We start from the raw sequence: 7,668 nt of genomic DNA on the forward strand, positions 1-7,668 counted from the left end.
CCGTATCTACAAAGGGCTCTCAGGTTTGCCTTGGACCTTGGCTGTTCATTGCACACCTGCTTCCCAAACCCCATGCCTCATTCGTAGGACGCACCAGGGAGCAGAGTCCAAAACCAACAGCGTTCACCAGCTTCCGGGTTGACCATCTCCAGAGTGGGATTCGTTCCTATGCTTGTAATCAGCTAGGCAGGAAATCCAGGGGCAGCAGGTTTGGATCCAGTAAGGGGCCTGATGCCGAGCACCTTCCATCATCGAGTCCTAGGAAACTGGTTCTAAGATGGCCACCACCAGAAGGTGCCAGCTGTTTTTTAATACATGGTCACAGTTCCTTCCTTTCTCACTGACTGTGAGACCCCTCCTGCCTTACCCTCTGCTGGAAAGTATTCTCAGCTACCTCAGAGGGCCTCCCTACAACCAGGAATAGCGCTGCCAGGATGGCTATTAGCCAGGATGGGCAGGGATGGTGCCCCTAGCCTCTTTTTGCCAGAAGCTGGAATGGGCGACACAGGGTGGATTACTTAATGATTCCCTGTTCTGTTCATTCCCTCTGGGGCACCTGGTACTGGCCACTGTCAGAAAACAGGACCCTGGGCTAGATGGACCTTTGGTCTGACCCAGTCTGGCCGTTCTTATGCCCCTTCTGGGTCACTCCAGGGTCTGTTACTCATAAAGCCCTTACCTCTATGCCCCCCGCTCTGGCCTGTCTCTGCTCCCTGCATGCATCACAACTCACCACAGTGTCAGAACTGGTTGGATCCTGCCACCAGAGAACAGAAGGGGTAGAGAGAGACTAAGGTTTTGTTTACATCAGAACTGCATTGGTTCAGTTAAACTGGAGCAAAATGCCATGTGGATGCTCCCCTGCCCCATTTGACTTAATGCTCACTTAATGTTCACTGATCCCAAAATCCTTTCCTCAGCCAAAGGAGTCAAATGATATTATTTAAGTGCATCCGAAGCAGGAAGCCTGTGAAAGAATTTCTGAGCCGGCTGGATCACAGGGTTTAAATAGAGCAAGGAAGGAAGATAAGGACATTGCTGAGAAGCTAAATGATTTCTTTGCATCACCGCAGCTGTTCGGGGAATACCTACCCCAGACCTGCTCTTGCCTGGTAATGAAGCCAAGGTGCGGTTCAAGACAAAGGGCTCAGATGAGGTGGTGCTGGCACAAGTTACCAGGCCCGGTTCATTATTTGTATAGCGGAGGCAAGTCACAGGCCAGGCCCCTGTCATGCTCTATAGGCTCAGGAGTTCTGAGGGAGCTCAGGGGTGAGGGGGCTGAGCTGCCAGCAAAGATCTGTCCCTAAGAGCAGCTACCCTACCAGAAGGCTGCAGGCATGCAGCCTAGTGCATATGCGTTATGATACAGCCTGTAATTACACAATCACATCCTGTTCCACACCCTCCCCCGCCTCATTCAGGTGACACGGACTGTAAATCTGAAACGATAGAAGCTCCAGCACTTGGAACCATATTGATCCCCCATGGATCATCAGCAAGGGTGGGACCTTTAGATCCACAGCACAGACTTCTACCACTTGAGCTCATGGAACGGTAGCAATAGTAGGCTTTTCTCTTATGTGGATCACCACAAAAGGGGCACGGACACACACGTTGCCAGTGGGTTTCACAGCTATTTGCTAAACAGCAGAGGGGAGCTGACTCAGAAATCTTGTTCTCGTTTATATTCGGGAAGGGAGAGTTCACGTGATTAAAGATCCATCTTCCCCCCGCCCCGTTCCCCCTTCAGCCAGCTCCTTTCATACTCCTACAACCCCATCCCCTTCTGTCCCTATCCCCACCGCTCCTGCCTCCATCACCACTGCGACTATCCGTTCCGTACCCTGTCCTCTGCACCTGTCCCCCCCTTGAAAGCAGAGAGGAGAGGGGCAGAGAAGGAGGAAGCAACCAGCAGGAGCATTGACAGCATGTGAACAATCTCCTGGCTCTCACGCCTCCGCAGCCAGGAGCAGCAACGGTGGGGAAAGTCCAGCTCAGCCCCTGGAGCCCTGATGGTTCTCCCTCCAGGAGGAGTCTCTCTCTCTCTGTGGGAAATTTAGCTTCCAAGGTTGAGCCTCCTCTAAGGCTCTGAGCACATGCAAACATCTACATTCAGAGTGTGGAGGACTCTGTTTTCCTGTTTTGGTGTTTTCCTTTTTAGAGTTGCGTGTTGTGAAAACAGAAGTAAAAGGCAATCTAAAGTCTGGTAAAGTTTATTGTGCCCTTTTTAAAGTAAAAATCTTTAAGTTGTGGATCCAAAAGCAAGCCGAAAAGCATTTGTTTTAATGTAAATTACCTAACTGATAAGGTAAAAGCCACTGAAACCTGGGCTGCCTATGAAACAAATACAAGAACATATGGGTAATTCCTCTGTTTTGCCTGCAATTAATAAGGGTATTTGTATAAAAAAGAAATATTTTAAATAATGACTGACTGCCCAGAAGGGGTAGATCTATGTTCTTTTTGTCTTTCAGAAAATTAGAGAAAACTGATGCCAGCTGAAAAGCAATTCAACTTCTCATGAATTTACTGGCACAATAGGAATTCTGTTCTGTGTGTCCTGTCTTGTGATGTTTGTCTTGTGGCCAGAATTGCTGTGTTTAATTTTTCATAGGACAGTTTAGTTTAAAACTAAATAGAAGGGTTAAATTAAAATGCAGATATTTGTTTTATTCAACTTGGAATACAAAGGGTTTGGATAATATCAGGAAAATGTGATATACCAAAGTTTATTTTTCTTTCTTAAGCAAATGTATTAAATTTCATTGGCCAGATCTTTTAATTGAAAAAAATTGTTAAAATTCACACACCAACGGTCTTTGGAGGCAAGGACATGAAAGGTTAACCCACTCCCCATATTATACATGGGATCCTTCTGGCTACCTCACATTTCTAGCCAGAGGGCTGGGGAGGGAGGAAAGCTATTGGACACCAGAGGTTGTACCAAGTGGACTCCTCAAAAGTGGGTGTGCTTGTCCTGGCTTGTTGCTCCAAAGCTCTGTAATAAAGCCATTTTCCTAGAAGCGTGTATGTGGCATACATTGAACAATAAGACTAAAGTGCTGTATAATGGGGCAATGTACATGTGTTCATTTCTGAACAAAGGTGTTTAAGTGGAAAGTGAAAGTTTCCTTTGCAGGTTAATAGAAGCCAAGAAGGGGAGAAAAAAAAAAAGAACAGAGGACGAGCTAATTCAATGCTGTAGCTGGCAGGCTCGGTCCCAAGATAAGACGCTGGCCTGCCCAAGGACACTACTCACAGCTAGGATTTGGCTAACAGCCAAGAAAGAGGGGGGCTTGAATGTGCCTAAGCAGCTGTGAGATCTGTAAAACACTGATCCTGTATCAGTAGGAAACCGCTTGGCCGATGAGGCTGCTAGAACCGCTGCCTTACAAAATACTCAATTCACCTCTTTTAACCTGGCAACAGCAAGCCCCAGACAGTGAAAAAATAACCTGGGAGAAATGGGGAGCTAAGCCTGATTCCACGGGAATGTGGGAGTGTGATGGTCGTTTTGTTTTACCTAAAAACCAACAGAGTGCAGTGATGGAACAGATCCACAAAAAATACACACTTGGGAGCAAATAAAATGGCCCAAATTATGTTAAGACAGTTTGTTTCCCCAGGACTTTACGAAGTAGCCAGGACAGTAGAAAAGTGTGCTCTGTGTCAGCAGTGTAACCCAAGGGGTGTAAATAAGCAAGCACCACCTGGGGGGCGCAGGTGGGCTCACAGGCCTATGCAGCATGTACAGATTGATTTTACTGATTTACCTCCCTCTGAAAGAAAGTGGCATTTATTAGTCATAATAGACCAGCTCACTGGATGGGTGGAAGTTTATCCCACCGCTCGAGCGACTGCAACTGCTGTATGTAAGGTATTACTTAACGAAATTATACCAAGATTTGGCCCCCCTGAAATAATTGACTCAGACCAAGGTACTCATTTTACCGCAAAGATTTATAACAAACTGACCAATGCGGTAGGAACAAAATGGGCTTTTCACGCTCCCTGGCATCCCCAGAGTTCAGGCCAGGTGAAGCAGATGAACGGAACTCTAAAAAAATCTTTTGACAAAATTATGCCGGGAACTCAATATGAGATGGACTAAAGTCATAGAATATCAGGGTTGGAAGGGACCTCAGGAGGTCATCTAATCCAACCCCCTGCTCAAAAGCAGGACCCATCCCCAATTAAATCATCCCAGCCAGGGCTTTGTCAAGCCTGACCTTAAAAACGTCTAAGGAAGGAGATTCCACCACCTCCCTAGGCAACACAAGTCCTTCCTCTAGCTCTCTATACCATTCAAACAACTCCGAGTGCCAGAACTAAACTGGCACCTTACAAAATCCTGTCTGGACATATACCCCCAACTTTCACTCCTTTGATATCAGTTCCCAATGATACTGATATGACCAAAGCCACAGAGACTTATGCAAAAGAATTGCAGAGACATCTAGTGACATTGCAACAATACTCTGCACACTCCCAGTCCTTACCTTTGTGGGAAGCTGTTCATTTTTTTTTTTACCAGGTGATCCTGTGTGGGTAAAAGCATATAAGAAGACTCCGCTTCAACCACAGTGGCTGGGACCCTTTGAAACCCTTCTGGTGACCCCTACCGCTATCCGAGTGAAGGAGCTACCCACCTGGATCCATCATACCAGAGTCAAGAGGAGCACGGCTAGGGAACCTGACCTGGAGAAAGGTTCCCCAGAAGCAGACGGCGTCGGACTTCAAGGGAGCTATGCACGTTTACCCCACCGTGAACCGGGTGAATCAGAAGCAGACGACATCTGTGCTCAAGACAAATGGACTGCTACCCCTTTGGGCGACCTGAAGCTCCGGCTGCAGCTAAAAAAACCTTGAGTTGGTGGTGTCCTCTCAGGGAAAGATGGCCCCGTTCTCTAAGCTGGGTTCTTGTGTTTTTAATGTGTTTAAGTATTTGTTATCTTTCTTTTCTGGTGGTACGGGGAGTTGAGACTATAGACTCACACAGTTCTAACACATTTATACGTCTTGCCCATGAAAAGAAATCTTGTATGCCCGCCCTACAAAACACTTCATGCTGGGTGTGCTCATTAATACCAGCAGATAGCCAAAAAGGTCTTCCCATGGTTCCTATTCCCCTTAGTGCAATAAATATGACCTGGACCCCGTCCTGGAAGGATTCTACAGGCAATTTAAATATTACCTGGGCTGATACTGGCATCTCTGAAAGCAGGTATCTAATAGCTTGGAAACGAGTTGGTCAATGGTGCCTCTTAAGAGAAGGGAAAATAGCTTTGGGTAATACTGAGTGCACAGCCTACTTTAACAGCACTCATTTCGGGAGTAAAAGAGGTCCTAATATCTTTCTCCTGGATGGGGCAACCTCTTGCACCTCTGCGTGGTATAAATTCGCGGGTAACAAGTGCAGTCTGCATGGGGAAAAACGTTTTTTGTATAAAGATCATAAGTTGATTGACCATTACGCTATAAATTGCACGCTTGGGTATAACCTGCCAACTCATACTATGTGTTTATGTTCCTCTAACGCCTCTGCGGCTAAATTCTCCCTCCTGCCATCTTGGACCGGATGGTACAAACTTATTAATAATACCTGGTCCAAAGTCACTCCTACCCTTTTTGGAGTATACTGGGTGTGTGGTAACAAAGCATACCTAGCCCTCCCTCCTTCCTGGAGTGGATCCTGCTACTTGGCTTGGTTAGAACAACCTGTAGTATATCGCACATGTCTCCCTAAAGGAAGACTTAGGAATGTAAGGGGGGCTGAGGAAGAATCATAGAATATCAGGGTTGGAAGGGACCCCAGAAGGTCATCTAGTCCAACCCCCTGCTCAAAGCAGGACCAATTCCCAGTTAAATCATCCCAGCCAGGGCTTTGTCAAGCCTGACCTTAAAAACCTCTAAGGAAGGAGATTCCACCACCTCCCTAGGTAACGCATTCCAGTGTTTCACCACCCTCTTAGTGAAAAAGTTTTTCCTAATATCCAATCTAAACCTCCCCCACTGCAACTTGAGACCATTACTCCTCGTTCTGTCATCTGCTACCATTGAGAACAGTCTAGAGCCATCCTCTTTGGAACCCCCTTTCAGGTAGTTGAAAGCAGCTATCAAATCCCCCCTCATTCTTCTCTTCTGCAGGCTAAACAATCCCAGCTCCCTCAGCCTCTCCTCATAACTCATGTGTTCCAGTCCCCTAATCATTTTTGTTGCCCTTCGCTGGACTCTCTCCAATTTATCCACATCCTTCTTGAAGTGTGGGGCCCAAAACTGGACACAGTACTCCAGATGAGGCCTCACCAATGTCGAATAGAGGGGAACGATCACGTCCCTCGATCTGCTCGCTATGCCCCTACTTATACAGCCCAAAATGCCATTGGCCGTCTTGGCAACAAGGGCACACTGCTGACTCATATCCAGCTTCTCGTCCACTGTCACCCCTAGGTCCTTTTCCGCAGAACTGCTGCCTAGCCATTCGGTCCCTAGTCTGTAGCTGTGCATTGGGTTCTTCCGTCCTAAGTGCAGGACCCTGCACTTATCCTTATTGAACCTCATCAGATTTCTTTTGGCCCAATCCTCCAATTGGTCTAGGTCTTTCTGTATCCTATCCCTCCCCTCCAGCGTATCTACCACTCCTCCCAGTTTAGTATCATCCGCAAATTTGCTGAGAGTGCAATCCACACCATCCTCCAGATCATTAATGAAGATATTGAACAAAACCAGCCCCAGGACCGACCCTTGGGGTACTCCACTTGATACTGGCTGCCAACTAGATATGGAGCCATTGATCACTACCCGTTGAGCCCGACAATCTAGCCAGCTTTCTAGCCACCTTGTAGTGCATTCATCCAGCCCATACTTCCTTAACTTGCTGACAAGAATACTGTGGGAGACCGTGTCAAAAGCTTTGCTAAAGTCAAGAAACAATACATCCACTGCTTTCCCTTCATCCACAGAACCAGTAATCTCATCATAAAAGGCGATTAGATTAGTCAGGCATGACCCAAGATATAAATGACTCTCGCCCCCTTACTTGGCGTGCCCTAAATGACTGGACAGGTGCTTGTGCAGGATTTGTCTTCGCCTGTGGAGGTGCCCCTGGCGTAGTGGGGAAGGAGTCACGAGACTTCAGGGAATGTTGGAGATGATGGCAAATACCACTGCCGATGCCTTAGTAGATTTGGCAACCAAACAAAAAAAAACTAAGGCAGATGGTTCTCCAAAACCGCTTGGCATTAGATATTTTGCTGGCCTCTCAGGGAGAAACATGTACGTTAATTGGGCAAGAAGGCTGTGTATATGTTCCGGACGTTTATAGCGCCACCTGGGAAAGAGCAAACCACCTTATGCAAGTTGCAAAACACCATGAAGAAGAGCGAGTCAACACATGGTGGAGCAATTTGTTCAACTGGGTTCCAGATATAGGTGGCTGGTTACATAACTTGCTTCGGAGTGCCGTTGTGATTGTTTATGGCCTAATAGTTTTGTATGTTATGTTAAGATGTGGCTGTTAGATGGGTACCAAGCTGTGCCCTACCAACCAGTGAATATTTTTAAGTCACTCCACACAGAGACCAGTATGTCCCAAGAGTTCCCCTATGGCACTCTTGGGGCAAAGGAGGGACTGTTAGGTGAGAAAAGCTAAAACAGGAGGCAGTTAGC

At 46.9% G+C, this 7,668-nt stretch overlaps 1 protein-coding gene across 1 annotated transcript in view; it reads right to left on the reverse strand.

Annotated features, from left to right (window-relative positions):
• ELMOD3 (ELMO domain containing 3) overlaps positions 1-7,668 on the reverse strand; it is a 74,177-nt gene that overhangs the window by 62,604 nt on the left and 3,905 nt on the right. The gene's annotated exons all lie outside the window — the stretch shown is intronic.

The sequence above is a fragment of the Lepidochelys olivacea genome, assembly GCF_965140295.1.
Source record: "Lepidochelys olivacea isolate rLepOli2 genome assembly, chromosome: 26".
Taxonomy (NCBI): Eukaryota; Metazoa; Chordata; order Testudines; family Cheloniidae; genus Lepidochelys; species Lepidochelys olivacea.